Below are 23,339 nucleotides of genomic sequence, written 5' to 3'. Positions count from 1 at the left end.
TCACGTATAAAAACTCCAACACCACCAGCATTATACGAGTCATTTGTATTTGCAAAAAATGTATAACTAGGAATACTATAGTCATTTATTTCATAAGAAAAAATCCAAATTTCTGAGACAAATATAATATCGGGAAGATTAACAAAGGATTCAAGGTTGCAAACTAAGGAATCGATATCTGCTGAGACTTCTTACATTTTGATGCAAAACTGTAAAGGTATTATCTTTGGATGTTAATATATTAGATTCATTGAAGACATTAATGACTGGGCTGTTATTCATAAGAACAGATCTTATAGTCATAATTTCGAATTAAAAATAAAACAATTATTGTAATAATAAAACTTAATTAAGATTGATAACAGAAAGATCATCAAACGTTCTTATGATAACAGCTCTATCATTATCGTTTTTTTTTTTCATTAAAAGTTTTGAATTATTTATCCATAGATATTTAAATTTCCGTTCCTTTTTTACCTTACTAGCAGCTATAAACAGAGCTCTGTAGTAATTTGTACAGCTGTTGTTTATATAAATGTTCTTTTTGCTAGCATCAGAAAATATCGACGTATTAAGCTTATTCCTGGCTGTTCGCTTAGCTTTCATAATTTTTTTCTTGCTTTCCACAGACTTAAGCTTTTCCATGTCGAAGTTGTATTCGAAATCTTCGGAATTTATTCAACAAGTCCTTCTGACACCAATTGCAACGAAATTCCTGATAATTACACACCTTCTGCTAACGTTCTAATCGCTGAGCTGTCGAATAAATAAATCCAATTTTCAGTATTGCAAAATGGTCTTTATTATACTACTTTGGGAGTAGTCAAATTATACTTCACGTCACAACGAATAGCGTGTTTAAATTAAACTGATTACTGATTTATCAGCTGGCGCTGCTTTTATACTCTCGGTTTTCTAGTTCACCCATTTGTCCTAAGATCTAGTCATTTCACGAAAATGTGTTCGAGAATAGTTGTATCTCATGCTTGTTTACCAGCTATATATATGTATATTTGCAGATTATGCTTTTCTACTAGCCATATGCGTATGTATGTGTGAGTATCCACTTCTGCTCTTAGCTGATGACTACGTATATGTAAATTTGGCTGCTTGCTGTTTTTGTTGTTGTGATTATTTACTAACAGCATAATGATGATAATATTCGCCACACTGACCTCCACCGAAGTCTGATCGTCCCGATCAGATTAATTTTCCGATCTAGACGCTGCCATCCTTTCAAATGAACCACTTTCATTTTGTTTCGTCGTTTACCTATGGTTTGTATGCGGTAAACTACATCGCTGATCCATTTTACAACTTTGTATGGGCCTTCCCAGTTACACTCAAACTTCGGGGACAAACCTTTCTTTCGTTGTGGGTTGCATAACAGCACCAAATCTCCTTCCGAATTAAGTGCTTTATCGTATCTGGCTTTCATCTTGTCACTCATAATCTTGGTTCGTTGTCTTACAATATCGTGTATTTCCCTTATCTCTTCCTCCAAGACACCAGTGGATTTCTTGGCATTTCTCTCCGCATCGTAATTTATCCCAAACTTCAAATCAGCTCGCAGTCGAAGGTCTTTGCCCAAAAATTACCTTTGCGGGAGTGTGGCCCGTTGTCTTATGCACTGCCGATCGGTAAGCAATCAAGAATAAGGCTATGTGTGTATCCCACTCTTATGAAACTTGCCCACTACTTTCCTTAAGTGCTCTTCCAAGGTTCGATTGAATCGTTCCGCCATACCATCCGACTGAGGATGCAATGCAGTTGTCCGTGTTTTTCTAATGCCCAATGTCTTACATATTTCTTGGAACACAGCCAATTCAAAATTCCTGCCTTGGTCAGAATGTAATTCCATTGGTACACCATATCTTGCAACCCAATTGTTTGTAAATACTTCTGCTACTGTTTCCGCTTCTTGATTTGGGATTGGGTATACCTCTGGTAATTTGCTGAAATAATCCATAACCACCAGTACATATTTTTTTCCGCGGTTGCTAGTGGGAAATGGACCTGCGACATCCATGGCGATCCTCTGGATTACGGTACACCTGAAATATATTGCTTCATCTGGCCATGACTTCGTGTTTTGGGCCCTTTCGCTCTGCTGCAAACCTCGCAGTTTGCACTCCACTCAGTGACCGACTGACGGCAACCAACCCAATAAAATCTTTGCTTAATTTTCTCGAGCGTCTTCGTGATTCCAATATGACCTCCACTTGGATCGTAATGTAGCTCACTGAGAACGTCACAAATCCTTTTGCTTGGAACAACTATCAGTTTCCTCTTACATTGACCATCCTCACTCTCCCATACTCGATGCAGGCAACCGGATATCAATTTTAAACTATTCCACTGGGCCCAATATGACTTCGCAATAGGACTCTCTGCTGACATCTCTTTATTTGGTCTTTCGTTTCGTTCGCATAACATGTGACAGATCTGTATCTTCTAGCTGACACTTCCTTAGTAGTTCCATGTCCCATTCATCCGAACACGGTAGTTATTAGCCGGACATCTATAATGTCTTCTTTAGTCTCGGCCTTTGAACAGTGCTTGCATTCCAAACTACATGGTCTTCGTGACATTGCATCAGCATTTGCATGGGTACTACCTTTTCGATGCTCAATGGAGAAGTTATAGCTTTGTAGTCGCTCGATCCACCTTGCCAATTGTCCTTCTGGATTACGGAACTGCAAGAGCCATTCTAACGCTGCGTGATCTGTCCTAACGCGGAATCGCTGCCCGTAGAGGTACTTGTGAAAATGTTTAATGCACTCTACCAATGCCAACAGCTCTCTCCGTGTAACGCAATAGTTCCTCTCTGGTTTTCCAATTGATCGGCTGTAATCGGCAACTACCTTCTCCTGTCCATAGCCCAGTTGTGATAAAACGCCTCCTATAGCATATCCGCTCGCATCTGTATCTAGAATAAACGTTGCTCCTGGAATCGGATATGCCAACATTGGGGCAGTGCACAAACGCCCTTTCAATGTTTGGAAAGCCACTTCTTGCTCCTTTTTCCATTCAAAAGCTTTATTTTTTCTTGTAGGCTCGTGGAGGCTATGTGCTACGCTGGCAAAGTTTGGTACAAGCCGGCGGTAATATGTGCACAGCCCAAGGAAACTTCTTAATTCATGCAAGTTCTGTGTTCTCGGCCAATCCTTTACAGCTTCGATCTGTTCATTCGCAGTGCAGATGCCCTCTGTCGTTACCTTGTGACCCAAATAATTTACTTCCTTTTTAAACAGCGAACACTTTTTGGGACTTAGTTTCAGACCAGCGCCAGCTTTTCTCTGGAAAACTTCCTCTAAGTTTTTAAGATGTTCATCAAAGTTCTTGCCCAATACGATGATGTCGTCCAGGTACACCAAGCATGTTTCATGTGTCTCTCTAAAGTAGCTGGTGAATTACATAGTCCAAAGGCATTACTGTAAACTGCCAAAGACCATCTCCGATACTGAAGGCAGTTTTCTCCTTGTCTTCCTCCTTCACCTCCACTTGCCAGTAGCCTTTCTCCAGTCCAGTGGGAAAACCATGTCGTACCAGATAGCGAGTCCAGAGTTTCTTAAATTCTTGGCAATGGGTAGCTATCCTTTTTCGTGACGTAGTTCAGCTTGCGGTAGTCCACGCAAAACCTCATTTTTCCATCCTTGTTCTTCACAAGTACCACCGGTGAGCTCCATGTGGTTCGATGACGCCGCTGTCGCTCATTTCTTGTATGGTTTGACTCACAATTTCCCCCTTGGCCAATGGAACACTACGAGGAGCTTGACGGATCGGCCTCGCATCTCCAATGCCAATTTGATGTCTCACAACGTTGGTGCGGCCTCGTTTGGAACCATCCTGGTCAAATATGTCTGCGTACTTTAGGAGCAGTTGTTTTGCCTTACTCTGTTTGTCTTCCCCTAGCCCCTCCGTCCATGCCGTGATGTGATTTGAAAGACCAATCTTGGTAGTTGAAACGTTTTCCTGGAGCTACTCACAGTTAAAAACTACTTCAGCCTCTTGGCATCTTCCCAATAGAGCTCCTTTGGTCAGTTTGAGTGGTGACTTGAACTCATTGAGTACTCTTACCGGAATACGTCCATCTTGTTTTGTCCTAGCTAGGGTTTTTCCTACAAGTACGTTCAGTGTTGATTTGTTTGCTGCTTCGACAACCCACAATTTGTTTGTCCCACAATCTCCATCAACCTTTGCCCAGATGACTGCTTCTGATTTTGGTGGTATTTGCTGACTCTTCTAGCAGCACTCGCTTGCTGCTGTAGTCTCTCTCGTAGCCGAAATTAAGTGGCAGATCCATGTTCTTATATCGTATCGTCTTGCTTTGCATGTCGATATTGATGCATTGGTCGATTAAGAAGTCCACTCCAATTATGATTTCATCAACAATCTCTGCCACTATAAAATTGTGTACTACCGTCACGTTCCCAATTGCGACTTCACATGATACTTCTCTTAGAACCGTGGTGTCTTCTCCAGTGGCTGTACGCAATCTTGCTCCATGCAATGGAGGTCTTATCTGCTTGTTGACTAAATCCGATCGAATGATGGAATGGGATGCACCCATACCTACAGTCAGTAAACTTTCCTTTGCATCCACATGTCCACCGAAAGTAAGATAGCTTGACGTTTTTCTAATATGCGAGATAGAGGGTAAGGGACAGTCAATTGCGGGAGCCAGCTGTCGCCCCTTGCGGCTCAATCGCTTTAGTTTAACGATTGAGTGGAATTGGAGATTTACTCATCTCATTCAGCTCTGCGTGTACGGCCACCAACATTTTTGGAACTATTAGGACCGGTGCTGCAATGGCGTGCAATGTGACCTGGATTGCCGCACTTGAAACATTTCATAACTCCGGCATTTTTCTGTTGTGATTCCTTCAGTGCTTCCAGTGTGTCTACCCACTCTGGTCTTTCTACTTCCACACGACGAGCTTTGTATGCTGATTTACTCAATAGTAGGGCAGTCAATGCATGGCATAACGTTTCAGCAAATGTTGGCTTTGGGTTTGCGTATGTAGCTCGCTTCGTTTCCACGTTCCGTATTCCATTTATAAAGCTCTGGATTTTTACCGTCTCGGTGTTTTCCAGCGGTGCGTCCGCATTCGCTAGATCGGCCAGCCTTTCGACATCCGACGCAAACTCCTTCAAAGTCTTATTTGCTTTTTCGTTTTCGGTTTTGCAACTAAATTATATATATGTATATGTATCTATTTCCTATCTATATATCTGTTTCCTATGCTCGCTTCCGTAACGTCTCCCATATATGTCTTCTGTACTTCCAGTTGAGGTGTTATATGTGTCTCCTGCGATTCCAGTTGGGACGACTTACTTAATTGGCGCTTAACCGTTTAAACGGTTATGGCCGTCCAACAAGGCGCGCCAGTGGCTCCTTCTCTCTGCAAACCGGCGCCAATTGGTCACACCAAGGGAGTTTAAACCGTTTTCCACCTGGTCCTTCCAGCCGCCCTCTACCTCTGCTTCCACAGACGGGTTCCGATACAAACACTTCGTCACCTTTCGTTTGCATAACATGGCGTAGGCTGCGCAGCCGCTGGACTATGTTGATGTCTGCGTATAGCTCACTATCGAGTAAATCTTCTTCGGTACTCGCCATCGCCAACGCGTAGAGCATAAATCTTTCGAAAAACTTTTCTCTCGAACTGTAAATTGGGCATTTTTATACTCACGTTTTTGGGCATGCAGCCCCACGCACGCACACACACGACAATAAAACTATTTTATTTGGTTCATTTAATTTGTTTCTATTATGTTTGTATCTGTTTCGCTTCGTCTTTTAATTTTCAATATATGTATAGTTTTCTTTTTTGCTTTTTGTGTATTCGTACAAATATTTTAAACCTTTACACTTTACCTTATTTAGTTTTTTAATTTCTGTTCATAACTTTTGTTTTTCTCGTATTGATGTGGGGCTCAATTCCAACTGACTAACTTGAATTTTCTGTAAAGAAACCTTGTCGCCATGCACTTTTTCATAACGGTAAGAGTCGAATAACGAGAGATTCAGCCTATCAGAATTCTTCACGTCATTCGATTCCTTCAGCAAGTGCATACAGGCATGGTTGCATGTGGGGGTGTTGCCAGCTAGTTAAATTTTTAGTTTTTAATTAGAATACACTACACAACACTTCATCATCCCCCTTTAGAAAAGAAGAATTTGGCAAGGTAATTAATCTTGCCACATTCTTTTTTATCCTTAACCAATTTGTTGTATTGTTTTGAATGAACGGTTTTCGTTCACTCACCACAGTGCAACTTTTTTTTAAATATAATTAAAATTGAAGGAAGAAATTGAAATATGTAAAAAAGTTAGTTTTAAGATATTTATAATTTATTTGATTTTTTTTGAAGTAAGTGAAATATTTAAAAAGTGAATTTTTTAGATCTTGATAATTTATAAGTTTGTTATATTTTACCTGTATGTCTACGCTTAACGTAAGTAAATTTGATTTAGTATTTCAATGGTGTGTTCTTAAAATATATATATTAGACTGGGTCGATTTATTAACCGATATCGCGCTATCGATTTTTCGATAGGATTTGGGCTCAGGAAAAAAGTTCCACTACGCATATCCAAAAAAAATATTTTCGAGCCTGCGAAATTTCATTTTTTAGACTTTTTTCGACTTTGATTAGTAATTTTTTTTTCATGACCTACTAAAAAAATTTTCATTTGATTGTAAAATTTTCATGTATACCCTGTCCGACCCAAAAATGACAACTAAAAACGTTGTCGATAACAGTTTAAAAAAAAATTTCAAATCAAAGTAAAAAAAAAGTAAAAATGAAATTTCGTAGGCTCGAAAATTATTTTTTTGGGTATGTGTAGTGGAACTTCTTTTCCTGAGACCAATTCCTATCGAAAAATCGATGGCGCGATATCGGTTAACTTTCTTCCATACAAATCGACCCACCCTATTATATATATTTAAAGATTATTTACAACTATGAGTTTAATACATTTTTGGACACAATTTTTATGTACAGTTTTATCAATTTTATTAATTTCATCACAAATCGTTACATTTAGTCCATCAATATTCTTTACTATGTACCAGTGAGCTGCAATTATTCATCTTTTAAGGTTATTAGTGGACTAACCAAAAAATGAGTATTAGTGCGTACACAAACAAAGAATATCAAGCTTACATATATCCACTAACACACATTTACATAGTCATCCTTCGTAAAATGAATAACCGCTCATAAGCCACGAAGCAGTTCAGTACTCAATTGTCTTATTGAGCAAGAAAGTCAACTGTGTTAAACGAAAACACTAATTGGAATAAGTAAGAATAATAATGCAATGAAATTAATAAAGTCTTGTCAGTCTTCTGACGCTAGCAACACAACGATGTACACGAACAGAGTTGGGTTGTTTCGTTCTGAACTTGTTCAATTGACCGGGTCTCTTAACTGAACAAGTGAACTAGAACTTCGATTTCGGTTCTATTTGTTCTTTTAGTTCTTTCTCTCTTCTCGTTCGGGAAAATTGTAAATTCATACATACATATGTACGTAGAATTTCGCAGTGAACAGGAATGTCGATGATGCCACTTACACTTAAGATATGTATGTATATGTGGCACTGCTACAAAAAGATATGTGTGGACTATTTATGAAAAACATCTTTTGTAAGAAACTAATTATTACACTTATTAAACTTGAAAAGTTCATATTTACAAGTTGTGTCTGTACTCTTTCTTCTTCTTCCGAAATTTCTAACTTTTTTGAAGTTAATTATACATATGTATATATATTAACTTATTTATTCATAACACATTTAAATATACCTACACAAAGCATTGCTGCATTCACACCCCATCTATACTTGTTGACTTTTTTCGTGGGTGTGAGCAGCAGTGAACAAATTTGCTTGAAAAAAAGGAACAGCTGAACAAAAAGAAAAACTTGTTCGTTCATCAGAAAAAGAACGAAAGAACCGTATCTCTGAAATAAACGAAAAAGCACAACTCTATACCAGGGATGATAAATGGATTTTTTCATTTTGTACCAAACGAGGAAAAAAAATTTACCAAATCATCCAAAAATGTACCAAAAGTTTTCGGATGTGAATTTGAACCATACTAGAGCTATATTCTGCTTCTTTATCCAAAAACTGTTTTTAGTCAGGAAACTTTCTAACACAAATATGATTCATGAAGAAATATTTTCCAGTAAAAATAATAAAAAAAGTTTATCGACTGAAGCGTACAATTATGTATATATATAAACACATTTCTTTATAGAGTACCAGTAAGGAACATAAAATTATTATTTAAGAAAAATAACAGCTGCATTCAATGCAAACACATTTCATAAAAACATTTTAGGTACAAAAGATTTAGATTCAGCTATAAAAGTTGACAAATTGTCGTCTACATCTATACTAATAACTCATGTTTCAATCACTACATTAACAGTTCTTCTACTTTGAGTTCTTTAAATACTTCAGTTGACAAAAATCTTTTTTTCGTATCTATATTATAACAACTGCTGTTAGTTGATTTCATCAAGTATTTAGTTTTTATTAAATTCGAAATTGTATTTATTTGATGTCTATTTCTACACTAGTTTTAATTAAATTGGGTATAGAAAATATCCTTTCTACGTTTGTGGATAATTGTGGAATCGACAATATGCCTTGAACTATTCTATAAATATCGGAAAACATTTGCGCATTTAATTTATTTTTAACTGATCTTAATTCTTCCCAAAAGCTGCATATATTTAAATTCTTGAATTTTTTAAGGCTCTCATGCTCTGCTAAAGCTCTAAATTCAGAATTAATTTTCCTTATTTTATCAAATGCATATTTCGGAAACAAGTCTAAAGGCACAATACTATTTCTTTCACCGCTTAAAATACTTTCTGGTGAAAGCTTTGCAGCCCATAACAAAGTTCTATTATTCAAATTTACTTTCTTTATTAAAGTACTACAAAATTGTATATAAAATTGTTTAGCACAGCTCTTAAATATGTGCAGGTCGTCTTTTTCGAAAAGGTTGTTTGATAGAATAATATCCACATTAATACCGCCGTAAACTTCATCTGGGGTTAAGTGATTTTTGCCTGAATCAATATTTAACATCCAAATAGGACTGGAGTTTAAATAAGGTTTTTTTTTATAAAATGTTTAATTTGGAAATTAATAAAAGTATACGAATATCTTCAGACTGCATTTCTATATTCACATTATTTATTTCATTTAAAATATAAGACAAATGTAAAATATACTTTATAAATAGGACTTTCAAATATTTCTTATATAAGATTAATATTTTAATTACTGCTTTTATTTTCAAATATGTAAAGATTAAAATAATACTTGAGGGCATCCCATTGCTCAAGAATTCTATCTATGACTGCTTGTCTAGAAAGCCACTTTGTGGGGGCGTACTTTCGTATAACATGCATTTCTGTACCGAAATGTTCTTGAAAACTTTGAAAGTCTGCCCTCCTAAAGGGGCTGTTACAAAAATGATAGTTTACGCCTTTTAAAAATTTATCAATTTTGTATGGAAATACATCACAAGCGGCCATTGAAGCTAAATTTCTCGGTTATAAAAAAAATGATAAACACATCCATTAACATTCAGATTTGAAACAACTTACTTCAGCCTTGCTGCACTCCGCTTTTTGCTCCCATCATAACCGAGTAATTGTCGGCAGTGAAACCAATCATTTTTTCAAGTGGTATTGAATGCTCTTTCAAAGATTTAATAATGGCATTCGTGCTACTATCGGTCAAAGGTATCAAATCCAAAAATCTATCAATGCACTTTTGATCAAAAATTCCAATCGAAACTGCCAAATTTTTTGATATACATACATCAGTCGTTTCATCTATTATTAGAGAGTAACAATTCTTCTGACAAAATGCAATAATGGATTTATAATTTTCTGGCCCTGTGATTTGAGTTTTATTTTCTGTGCTTTAATTCTATTGATGCAAAATTTGTTCACAATGTTAAAATCAGTTATGCTATTTTTCATAAGCATATTTAAATGATCCATAATTGCAAATGGCAAATTGTGCTCGGCAACAAAACATCTTAACTATATATTTTCTTAGAAAAATTTAAAATTTGTTTGTACATACAGAGCTGCTTTGCAAATTACTTGATGTGTAGTGCTTTATTTTACAAAAATGTACCAAATATGTCAATGTAGTACCAACGTACTTTCGGGAAGCGAAATGTACCAAAAAAAGTACAAATGTACCATGATTATCATCACTGCTCTATACACGAAACTAAACTGAATACAGCGCTAAAGAAAAACGGATAATAAACGAAGTATACAGTGTATCACACACGAAACCAACGTGCTACTGAGTTAAAGCGACTACGATTTCAGTTTATACTCAACAATGTCATATATGAGACATATGTGTTGCGGGGCACTCGTATGTATTTTCTATTTTATGTGCTAAACACTCAGTCTTGTCTGTTCTTGACTAAGTACACATTTAGACAAAATTTTTTGGCTCACGACTAAGTGCACTAATTTTATTAGTACTCAAAGCAGATCTCTGCTATGTACGGACCCTGATATATATTTTTGTGATATTAATGCATTCAAGACCAAGTTTATTATTTTTGTAAAATGTATATTTTTAAAAGTTATATTATATAAAGTTATTATACATATAAAACGAGTAAATTAGAAAAAAACAAAGCTCATAGACCGTATAGCCGACTATTTCAAAACCCATGACGGTTTATCATCAGCGATCCACACATTGCAGGCTTGGCGTTTAGCACATCAGGCCATCGCACTTTGCAAGTTTCTATCTATAACTCGTTTTCTACTGTTTGTTGTTTTTACTCTTTTACCACCGTCAATTGAGTGCGCCAATCAGGTGCTATTATCTCATTAGATATTAAGTTATTATACATATAAAACGAGTAAATTAGAAAAAAGCTCATAGACCGTATAGCCGACTATTTCAAAAGCCATGACGGTTTGTCATCAGCGATCCACACGTTGAAGGCTTGACGTTTAGCACATCAGGCCATCAATGCACTTTGCAAGTTTCTATCTATAACTCGTTTTCTACTGTTTGTTGTTTTTACTCTTTTACCACCGTCAATTGAGTGCGCCAATCAGGTGCTATTATCTCATTAGACGAGGATTTTTGTTGCAGCCCATATGGTTATTCTTTAAGCTCTTGCTTTTGTTAGAATTCCAGGGTGCTTTTTCCGTAGACTGAAAGTATATAATGTTATGTTTGGTTTTACTGGTCTGTAAATAATTAATTATTATATTAATTTGATGTCTTCAAGACCAAGTTTATTATTTTTGTAAAATGTATATTTTTACAAGTTATATTATATTAAGTTATTATACATAGAAAAGGAGTACATTAGAAAAAAACAAAGCTCATAGACCGTATAGCCGACTGTTTCAAAACCCATGACGGTTTATCATCAGCGATCCACACATTGAAGGCTTGACGTTTAGCACATCTGGCCATCAATGCACTTTGCAAGTTTCTATCTATAACTCGTTTTCTACTGTTTGTTGTTTTTACTCTTTTACCACCGTCAATTGAGTGCGCCAATCAGGTGCTATTATCTCATTAGACGAGGATTTTTGTTGCAGCCCATATGGTTATTCTTAAAGCTCTTGCTTTTGTTATAATTCCAGGGTGCTTTTTCTGTAGACTGAAAGTATATAATGTTATGTTTGGTTTTACTGGTCTGTAAATAATTAAATATTATATTAATTTGTTGTCTTCAAGGCCAAGTTTATTATTTTTGTAAAATGTAAATTTTTACAAGTTATATTATATTAAGTTATTATACATAGAAAACGAGTAAATGAGAAAAAAACAAAGCTCAGAGATCGTATAGCCGACTATTTCAAAACCCATGACGGTTTATCATCAGCGATCCACACATTGAAGGCTTGACGTTTAGCACATCAGGCCATCAATACACTTTGCAAGTTTCTATCTATAACTCGTTTTCTACTGTTTGTTGCTTTTACTCTTTTACCACCGTCAATTGAGTGCGCCAATCAGGTGCTACTATCTCATTAGACGAGGATTTTTGTTGCAGCCCATATGGTTATTATTTAAGCTCTTGCTTTTGTTAGAATTCCAGGGTGCTTTTTCCGTAGACTGAAAGTATATAATGTTATGTTTGGTATTACTGGTCTGTAAATAATTAATTATTATATTAATTTGTTGTCTTCAAGACCAAGTTTATTATTTGTGTAAAATATATATTTTTACAAGTTATATTATATTAAGTTATTATACATAGAAAACAAGTAAATTAGAAAAAAACAAAGCTCATAGACCGTATAGCCGACTGTTTCAAAACCCATGACGGTTTATCATCAGCGATCCACACATTGAAGGCTTGACGTTTAGCACATCAGGCCATCAATGAACTTTGCAAGTTTCTATCTATAAATCGTTTTCTACTGTTTGTTGTTTTTACTCTTTTACCACAGTCAATTGAGTGCGCCAATCAGGTGCTATTATCTCATTAGACGGAGATTTTTGTTGCAGCCCATATGGTTATTCTTTAAGCTCTTGCTTTTGTTAGAATTCCAGGGTGCTTTTTCTGTAGACTGAAAGTATATAATCTTATGTTTGGTGTTACTGGTCTGTAAATAATTAATTATTATATTAATTTGTTGTCTTCAAGACCAAGTTTATTATTTTTGTAAAATGTATATTTTTACAAGTTATATTATATTAAGTTATTATACATAGAAAAGGAGTACATTAGAAAAAAACAAAGCTCATAGACCGTATAGCCGACTGTTTCAAAACCCATGACGGTTTATCATCAGCGATCCACACATTGAAGGCTTGACATTTAGCACATCTGGCCATCAATGCACTTTGCAAGTTTCTATCTATAACTCGTTTTCTACTGTTTGTTGCTTTTACTCTTTTACCACCGTCAATTGAGTGCGCCAATCAGGTGCTACTATCTCATTAGACGAGGATTTTTGTTGCAGCCCATATGGTTATTATTTAAGCTCTTGCTTTTGTTAGAATTCCAGGGTGCTTTTTCCGTAGACTGAAAGTATATAATGTTATGTTTGGTATTACTGGTCTGTAAATAATTAGTTATTATATTAATTTGTTGTCTCCAAGACCAAGTTTATTATTTTTGTAAAATGTATATTTTTACAAGTTATATTATATTAAGTTATTATACGTATAAAACGAGTAAATTAGAGAAAAAACAAAGCTCATAGACCGTATAGCCGACTATTTCAAAACCCATGACGGTTTGTCATCAGCGATCCACACATTGAAAGCTTGACGTTTAGCACATCAGGCCATCAATGCACTTTGCAAGTTTCCATCTATAACTCGTTTTCTACTGTTTGTTGTTTTTACTCTTTTACCACTGTCAATTGAGTGCGCCAATCAGGTGCTATTATCTCATTAGACGAGGATTTTTGTTGCAGCCCATATGGTTATTCTTAAAGCTCTTGCTTTTGTTAGAATTCCAGGGTGCTTTTTCTGTAGACTGAAAGTATATAATCTTATGTTTGGTGTTACTGGTCTGTAAATAATTAATTATTATATTAATTTGTTGTCTTCAAGACCAAGTTTATTATTTTTGTAAAATGTATATTTTTACAAGTTATATTATATTAAGTTATTATACATAGAAAACGAGTACATTAGAAAAAAACAAAGCTCATAGACCGTATAGCCGACTGTTTCAAAACCCATGACGGTTTATCATCAGCGATCCACACATTGAAGGCTTGACGTTTAGCACATCAGGCCATCAATGCACTTTGCAAGTTTCTATCTATAACTCGTTTTCTACTGTTTGTTGTTTTTACTCTTTTACCACCGTCAATTGAGTGCGCCAATCAGGTGCTATTATCTCTTTAGACGAGTATTTTTGTTGCAGCCCATATGGTTATTCTTTAAGCTCTTGCTTTTGTTTTTATGTTTTACTGGTCTGTAAATTATTAATTATTATATTAATTTGTTGTCTTCAAGACCAAGTTTATTATTTTTGTAAAATGTATATTTTTATAAGTTATATTAAGTTATTATACATAGAAAACGAGTAAATTAGAAAAAAAAACAAAGCTCAGACCGTATAACCGACTATTTCAAAACCCATGACGGTTTATCATCAGCGATCCACACATTGAAGGCTTGACGTTTAGCACATCAGGCCATCAATGAACTTTGCAAGTTTCTATCTATAAATCGTTTTCTACTGTTTGTTGTTTTTACTCTTTTACCACAGTCAATTGAGTGCGCCAATCAGGTGCTATTATCTCATTAGACGGAGATTTTTGTTGCAGCCCATATGGTTATTCTTTAAGCTCTTGCTTTTGTTAGAATTCCAGGGTGATTTTTCCGTAGACTGAAAGTATATAATGTTGTTTGGTTTTACTGGTCTGTAAATAATTAATTATTATATTAATTTGTTGTCTTCAAGACCAAGTTTATTATTTTTTTAAAATGTATATTTTTACAAGTTATATTATATTAAGTTATTATACATAGAAAACGAGTAAATTAGAAAAAAACAAAGCTCATAGACCGTATAGCCGATCATTTCAAAACCCATGACGGTTTATCATCAGCGATCCACACATTGAAAACTTGACGTTTAGCACATCAGGCCATCAATGCACTTTGCAAGTTTCGATCTATAACTCGTTTCCTACTGTTTGTTGTTTTTAATCTTTTACCACCGTCAATTGAGTGCGCCAATCAGGTGCTATTATCTCATTAGACGAGGATTTTTGTTGCAGCCCATATGGTTATTCTTTAAGCTCTTGCTTTTGTTAGAATTCCAGGGTGATTTTTCCGTGGACTGAAAGTATATAGTGTTATGTTTGGTTTTACTGGTCTGTAAATAATTAATTATTATATTAATTTGTTGTCTTCAAGACCAAGTTTATTATTTTTGTAAAATGTATATTTTTACAAGTTATATTAATTAAGTTATTATACATAGAAAACGAGTAAATTAGAAAAAAACAAAGCTCATAGACCGTATAGCCGACTATTTCAAAACCCATGACGGTTTATCATCAGCGATCCACACATTGAAAGCTTGACGTTTAGCACATCAGGCCATCAATGCACTTTGCAAGTTTCTATCTATAACTCGTTTTCTACTGTTTGTTGTTTTTACTCTTTTACCACCGTCAATTGAGTGCGCCAATCAGGTGCTATTATCTCATTAGACGAGGATTTTTGTTGCAGCCCATATGGTTATTCTTTAAGCTCTTGCTTTTGTTAAAATTCCAAGGTGATTTTTCCGTAGACTGAAAGTATATAATGTTATGTTTGGTTTTACTGGTCTGTAAATAATTAAATATTATATTAATTTGTTGTCTTCAAGGCCAAGTTTATTATTTTTGTAAAATGTATATTTTTACAAGTTATATTATATTAAGTTATTATACATAGAAAACGAGTACATTAGAAAAAAACAAAGCTCATAGACCGTATAGCCGACTGTTCCAAAACCCATGACGGTTTATCATCAGCGATCCACACATTGAAGGCTTGACGTTTAGCACATCAGGCCATAAATGCACTTTGCAAGTTTCTATCTATAACTCGTTTTCTACTGTTTGTTGTTTTTACTCTTTTACCACCGTCAATTGAGTGTGCCAATCTGGTGCTATTATCTCATTAGACGGGGATTTTTGTTGCAGCCCATATGGTTATTCTTTAAGCTCTTGCTTTTGTTGGAATTCCACGGTGATTTTTCCGTAGACTAAAAGTATATAATGTTATGTTTGGTTTTACTGGTCTGTAAATAATTAGTTATTATATTAATTTGTTGTCTCCAAGACCCAAGTTTATTACGAGTTATAGATAGAAACTTGCAAAGTGCATTGATGGCCTGATGTGCTAAACGTCAAGCCTTCAATGTGTGGATCGCTGATGATAAACCGTCATGGGTTTTGAAATAGTCGGCTTTACGGTCTATGAGCTTTGTTTTTTTCTAATTTACTTGTTTTCTATGTATAATAACTTAATATAATATAACTTGTAAAAATATATATTTTACACAAATAATAAACTTGGTCTTGAATACAACAAATTAATATAATAATTAATTATTTACAGACCAGTAAAACCAAACATAACATGACGGTTTATCATCAGCGATCCACACATTGAAGGCTTGACGTTTAGCACATCAGGCCATCAATGCACTTTTCAAGTTTCTATCTATAAATCGTTTTCTACTGTTTGTTGTTTTTACTCTTTTACCACCGTCAATTGAGTGCGCCAATCAGGTGCTATTATCTTATTAGACGGAGATTTTTGTTGCAGCCCATATGGTTATTCTTTAAATTCTTGCTTTTGTTAGAATTCCAGGGTGATTTTTCCGTAGACTGAAAGTATATAATGTTGTTTGGTTTTACTGGTCTGTAAATAATTAGTTATTATATTAATTTGTTGTGTCCAAGACCAAGTTTATTATTTTTGTAAAATGTATATTTTTACAAGTTATATTATATTAAGTTATTATACATAGAAAACGAGTAAATTAGAAAAAAACAAAGCTCATAGACCGTATAGCCGATCATTTCAAAACCCATGACGGTTTATCATCAGCGATCCACACATTGAAAACTTGACGTTTAGCACATCAGGCTATCAATGCACTTTGCAAGTTTGGATCTATAACTCGTTTCCTACTGTTTGTTGTTTTTACTCTTTTACCACCGTCAATTGAGTGCGCCAATCAGGTGCTATTATCTCATTAGACGAGGATTTTTGTTGCAGCCCATATGGTTATTCTTTAAGCTCTTGCTTTTGTTGGAATTCCAGGGTGCTTTTTCCGTAGACTGAAAGTATATAATGTTATGTTTGGTTTTACTGGTCTGTAAATAATTAATTATTATATTAATTTGTTGTCTTCAAGACCAAGTTTATTATTTTTGTAAAATGTATATTTTTACAAGTTATATTATATTAAGTTATTATACGTAAAAAACGAGTAAATTAGAGAAAAAAACAAAGCTCATAGACCGTATAGCCGACTATTTCAAAACCCATGACGGTTTGTCATCAGCGATCCACACATTGAAAGCTTGACGTTTAGCACATCAGGCCATCAATGCACTTTGCAAGTTTCCATCTATAACTCGTTTTCTACTGTTTGTTGTTTTTACTCTTTTACCACTGTCAATTGAGTGCGCCAATCAGGTGCTATTATCTCATTAGACGGAGATTTTTGTTGCAGCCCATATGGTTATTCTTTAAGCTCTTGCTTTTGTTAGAATTCCAGGGTGCTTTTTCTGTAGACTGAAAGTATATAATCTTATGTTTGGTGTTACTGGTCTGTAAATAATTAATTATTATATTAATTTGTTGTCTTCAAGACCAAGTTTATTATTTTTGTAAAATGTATATTTTTACAAGTTATATTATATTAAGTTATTATACATAGAAAAGGAGTACATTAGAAAAAAACAAAGCTCATAGACCGTATAGCCGACTGTTTCAAAACCCATGACGGTTTATCATCAGCGATCCACACATTGAAGGCTTGACGTTTAGCACATCTGGCCATCAATGCACTTTGCAAGTTTCTATCTATAACTCGTTTTCTACTGTTTGTTGTTTTTACTCTTTTACCACCGTCAATTGAGTGCGCCAATCAGGTGCTATTATCTCATTAGACGAGGATTTTTGTTGCAGCCCATATGGTTATTTTTAAAGCTCTTGCTTTTGTTAGAATTCCAGGGTGCTTTTTCTGTAGACTGAAAGTATATAATCTTATGTTTGGTGTTACTGGTCTGTAAATAATTAATTATTATATTAATTTGTTGTCTTCAAGACCAAGTTTATTATTTTTGTAAAATGTATATTTTTACAAGTTATATTATATTAAGTTATTATACATAGAAAAGGAGTACATTAGAAAAAAACAAAGCTCATATACCGTATAGCCGACTATTTCAAAACCCATGACGGCTTATCATCAGCGATCCACACATTGAAGGCTTGACGTTTAGCACATCAGGCCATCAATGCACTTTGCAAGTTTCTATCTATAACTCGTTTTCTACTGTTTGTTGTTTTTACTCTTTTACCACCGTCAATTGAGTGCGCCAATCAGGTGCTACTATCTCATTAGACGAGGATTTTTGTTGCAGTCCATATGGTTATTCTTTAAGCTCTTGCTTTTGTTAGAATTCTAGGGTGCTTTTTCCGTAGACTGAAAGTATATAATGTTATGTTTGGTTTTACTGGTCTGTAAATAATTAATTATTATATCGATTTGTTGTCTTCAAGACCAAGTTTATTATTTTTGTAAAATGTATATTTTTACAAGTTATATTAAGTTATTATACATATAAAACGAGTAAATTATAAAAAAACAAAGCTCATAGACCGTATAGCCGACTATTTCAAAACCCATGACGGTTTATCATCAGCGATCCACACATTGAAGACTTGACGTTTAGCACATCAGGCCATCAATGCACTTTGCAAGTTTCTATATATAACTCGTTTTCTACTGTTTGTTGTTTTTACTCTTTTACCACCTTCAATTTAGTGCGCCAATCAGGTGCTATTATCTCATTAGACGAGGATTTTTGTTGCAGCCCATATGGTTATTCTTTAAGCTCTTGCTTTTGTTGGAATTCCAGGGTGCTTTTTCCGTAGACTGAAAGTATATAATCTTATGTTTGGTGTTACTGGTCTGTAAATAATTAATTATTATATCAATTTGTTGTCTTCAAGACCAAGTTTATTATTTTTGTAAAATGTATATTTTTACAAGTTATATTATATTAAGTTATTATACGTATAAAACGAGTAAATTAGAAAAAAACGAAGCTCATAGACCGTATAACCGACTATTTCAAAACCCATGACGGTTTATCATCAGCGATCCACACATTGAAGGCTTGACGTTTAGCACATCAGCCCATCAATGCACTTTGCAAGTTTCTATCTATAACTCGTTTTCTACGTTTTGTTGTTTTTACTCTTTTACCACCGTCAATTGAGTGCGCCAATCAGGTGCTATTATCTCATTAGACGAGGATTTTTGTTGCAGCCCATATGGTTATTCTTTAAGCTCTTGCTTTTGTTAGAATTCCAGGGTGCTTTTTCCGTAGACTGGAAGTATATAGTGTTATGTTTGGTTTTACTGGTCTGTAAATAATTAATTTTTATATTGTAACGAATTTGCTGCAAATCCTCTTATTTGCAATCCTCTGCTAAGTTCGAATCACTTAAACTGTTGAATAAATAACTCCAATATTGAATGATGGAAAAATGGCCTTTATTAAGTACTTCACAATAACACTTATACTTTGCTACTCGCTGGCTTAATAACAAAACTGATTGATAACTCAAATGAAACTCTACTATTGGCCGCCAGATCGCGTGCTTAATCAAACTGATTGATAGCTCAACTCAAACTGAATTACTTCTTACTCGCTTGCCCTGCTTTTATAGTTTACGCTGCATACTTCTAGGCTCTTCGATTTCCAGAACTTACTAGTTGTTTCGGCTACAAATTGCCAGCCACAACTACGTGCACAAATTATTGCTCTCTCTTGTGACAAATCAGATAAGATATATGCATGTGTTTGTGCATTGCCGCTCCGCTGCTCGTATACGTACATATGTGTAGACGCAATTATTTATTCGTTTATGTGAATGTTTGTAGTTTACAGTCTCTCGCGCGCATATAGGCGTATAAGTAAATGCATCTGTGTGTGACATCTCTCTGGGCTGCCTTATATATGTGTATACTGGATTTGATTATTAACGTAAATACTGCTTGGCATGGCCTTAGCATCGCCTTAGTGATGGGATAATTTAGTGATGCTAATATCCGTGACACTGCCCTCCACCTAAGTCTGATCGTCCCGATCAGACAAATCTCTCGATCTAAACGTTGCCAGGCTTTCCAAATGGACCACTTTCATTTTGGTTCGTGGTTTACCGATGGTTTGTATGCGGTACACTACATCGTTGATCCGTTTTACAACTTTGTATGGGCCTTCCCAATTACACTGCAATTTCGGGGACAAACCTTTTTTACGTTGTGGGTTGTATAACAGCACCAAATCTCCTTCCTGAAAACCTTCTGAATTAATGGCTTTATCATATCAGGCTTTCATCTTGTCACTCATAATCTTTGTTCGTTGCCTTATCAGATCATGTATTTCTCTTAGCTCTTCTTCCAAATCACTAGTGGATTTCCTGACATTTCTCTCCGCATTGGTATCTATCCCAAACTTCAAATCAGCTGGCAGTCTAAGGTCATTGCCAAAAATTACTTTTGCAGGGGTTTGGCCCGTTGTCTCATGCACTGCTGATCGGTAAGCCATCAAGAATAATGGTATGCGGGTATCCCATTCTTTATGGTACTTGTCTACTACTTTCCTTAAGTGATCCTCCAATGTTCTATTGAATCGTTCTACCATACCATCGGATTGAGGATGCAATGCAGTTGTCCGTGTTTTTCGAATGCCCAATGACTTACACATTTCCTGGAACACAGCTGATTCGAAATTCCTGCCTTGGTCAGAATGTAACTCCATTGGTACACCATACCTTGCAACCCATTCGTTTTTAACCACTTCTGCTACTGTTTCTGCTTCTTGGTTTGGGATTGGGTATACCTCTGGCCATTTACTGAAATAATCTATAACCACCAGTACGTATTTGTTTCCGCGGTTGCTAGTAGGAAATGGACCTGCGACATCCATGGCGATCCTTTCAAATGGCGCACCTGAGTTATATTGCTTCATCTGGCCATGACTTCGTGTTCTGGGCCCTTTCGCTCTGCTGCAAACCTCGCAGTTTGCAATCCACTCAGTGACCGACTGACGGCAACCAACCCAATAGAATATCCGCTTAATCTTCTCGAGCGTCTTCGTGATTCCAAGATGACCTCCGCTTGGACCATTATGCAGCTCGCTGAGCACGTCAGGAATCCTCTTTCTGGGAACAACTATCAGTTTATTTTTGTATTTACCATCCTCACTCTCCCATACTCGATGAAGGCAACCGGATATCAATTCTAAACTGTTCCACTGTGCCCAATATGACTTCGCAATGGGACTCTCTGCTGGCATCTCTTCTCTGTTTGGTCTTTCATTTCGTTCGAGCCCTTGCATAACACGTGACAGATCTGCATCTTCTAGCTGGCACTTTCTTAGCTGTTCCTTGTCCCATTCATCTGTACATGTTATATTCATTAGCCGGACATCTATAATGCCTTCTTTAGCCTCGGCTTTTGAACAGTGCTTGCATTCCAAACTACATGGTCTTCGTGACATTGCATCAGCATTTCCATGGGTACTACCTTTTCGATGCTCAATGGAAAAGTCGTAGCTTTGTAGTCGCTCGATCCACCGTGCCAATTGTCCTTCCGGATTACGGAACTGCAGAAGCCATTTCAACGCTGCGTGATCTGTCCTGACACGGAATCGCTGGCCGTAGAGGTATTTGTGAAAATGTTTAATGCACTCTACCAATGCCAACAGCTCTCTCCGTGTAACGCAATGGTTCCTCTCTGGTTTTCCAATTGAACGGCTGTAATATGCAACTACCTTCTCTTGTCCATCGACCAGTTGTGATAAAACGCCTCCTATAGCATATCCGCTCGCATCTGTATCTAGAATAAACGTTGCATCTGTATCTAGAATAAACCGCTCTTTCAATGTTTGGAAAGCTACTTGTTGCTCCTTCTTCCATTCAAAAGATTTATTTTTCCTTGTTAGCTCGTGGAGACTATGGGCTAAGCTGGCAAAATTTGGTACAAATCGGCGGTAATATGTGCACAGCCCAAGGAAACTTCTCAATTCATGCAGATTCTGTGGTCTTGGCCAATCCTTTACTGCCTCTATCTTTTCATTTGCTGTACAGACACCTTCTGTCGTTACCTTGTGGCCCAAATAATTTACTTCCTTTTTAAACAGCGTACACTTTTTGGGACTTAACTTCAGACCAGCGCCAGCTATTCTCTGGAAAACTTCCTCCAAGTTTTTAAGATGTTCATCAAAACTCTTGCCCAATACGATGATGTCGTCCAGGTACACCAAGCATGTTTTCCAATGTAGTCCTTTCAGTACCTGGTCCATGAGTCTCTCGAAAGTAGCTGGTGCATTACAAAGTCCAAAAGGCATCACTGTAAATTGCCAAAGACCATCACCGACACTGAAGGCTGTTTTCTCTTTATCTTCCTCCTTCACCTCAACTTGCCAGTAGCCGCTTTTCAAGTCCAGTGTGGAAAACCATTTCGTACCAGATAGCGAGTCCAGAGTGTCGTCAATTCTTGGCAACGGGTAGCTATCCTTTTTCGTAACGTCATTCAACTTTCGATAGTCCACGCAAAACCTCATTTTTCCATCCTTCTTCTTTACAAGTACTACCGGTGAGCTCCATGGACTAGCTGATGGTTCGATGACGCCGCTGTCACTCATTTCTTGTATGATTTGACTCACAACTTCCCGCTTCGCCAGTGGAACACTACGTGGAGCTTGACGGATCGGCCTCGCATCTCCAGTGTCAATTTGATGTTTCACAACATTGGTGCGGCCTGGTTTGGAACCATCCTGGTCAAATATGTTCGCGTATTTTATGAGCAGTTGTTTTGCCTTACTCTGATAGGCTTCCTCTAGCCCATGCGTCCATGCCGTGATATCATTTGAAAGATCAGTATTACTAGATGAAACGTGTTCCTGGAGCTGTTCACAGTTAATAACTACTTCGGCCTCTTGGCATCTTCCCAAAATAGCTCCTTTGGTCAAATTGAATGGTGAATTGAACTCATTGAGTACTCTTACCGGAATGCGTCCATCTTGTTTTGTCATAGCCAGGGTTTTTCCTACAAGTATGTTCAGTGCTGATTTATTTGCTGCTTCGACAACCCACAATTTGTTTGTCCCACAATCTCCATCAACCTTTGCCCAGATGACTGCTTCTGATTTTATTGGTATTTGGTGACTCTCTTCCACCAGCACTCGTTTACTGCTGTAGCCTCTCTCGTAGCCGAAATTAAGTGGCACATCCATGTCCTTATATCGCATCGTATTGCTTTGCATATCGATTTTGATGCCTTGGTTGATTAAGAAGTCCACTCCAATTATGATTTCATCAACAATACCTGCCACTATAAAATTGTGTAGTACCGTGATGTTTCCAATTGCTACTTCACATTCTACTTCTCCAATTACCTGGGTGTCTTCTCCAGTGGCTGTACGCAATATTGCTCCATGCAATGGTCTTATCTTCTTGTTGACTAAATCCGCTCGAATGATGGAATGAGATGCACCCGTATCTACAGTCAGTAAACGTTCCTTTC

General features: G+C 36.2%; 1 protein-coding gene across 3 annotated transcripts in view; it reads left to right on the top strand.

The window, feature by feature from the left end:
• Nucleotides 1-23,339, top strand: part of LOC137236902 (uncharacterized) — an 844,598-nt gene that overhangs the window by 93,085 nt on the left and 728,174 nt on the right. The window lies entirely within an intron of this gene.

Source organism: Eurosta solidaginis, chromosome 1 (assembly GCF_040869045.1).
Source record: "Eurosta solidaginis isolate ZX-2024a chromosome 1, ASM4086904v1, whole genome shotgun sequence".
Classification (NCBI taxonomy): domain Eukaryota; kingdom Metazoa; phylum Arthropoda; class Insecta; order Diptera; family Tephritidae; genus Eurosta; species Eurosta solidaginis.
The sequence above is the reverse complement of the archived record's forward strand: the minus strand, read 5'-3'. Positions and strand labels throughout refer to the sequence as shown.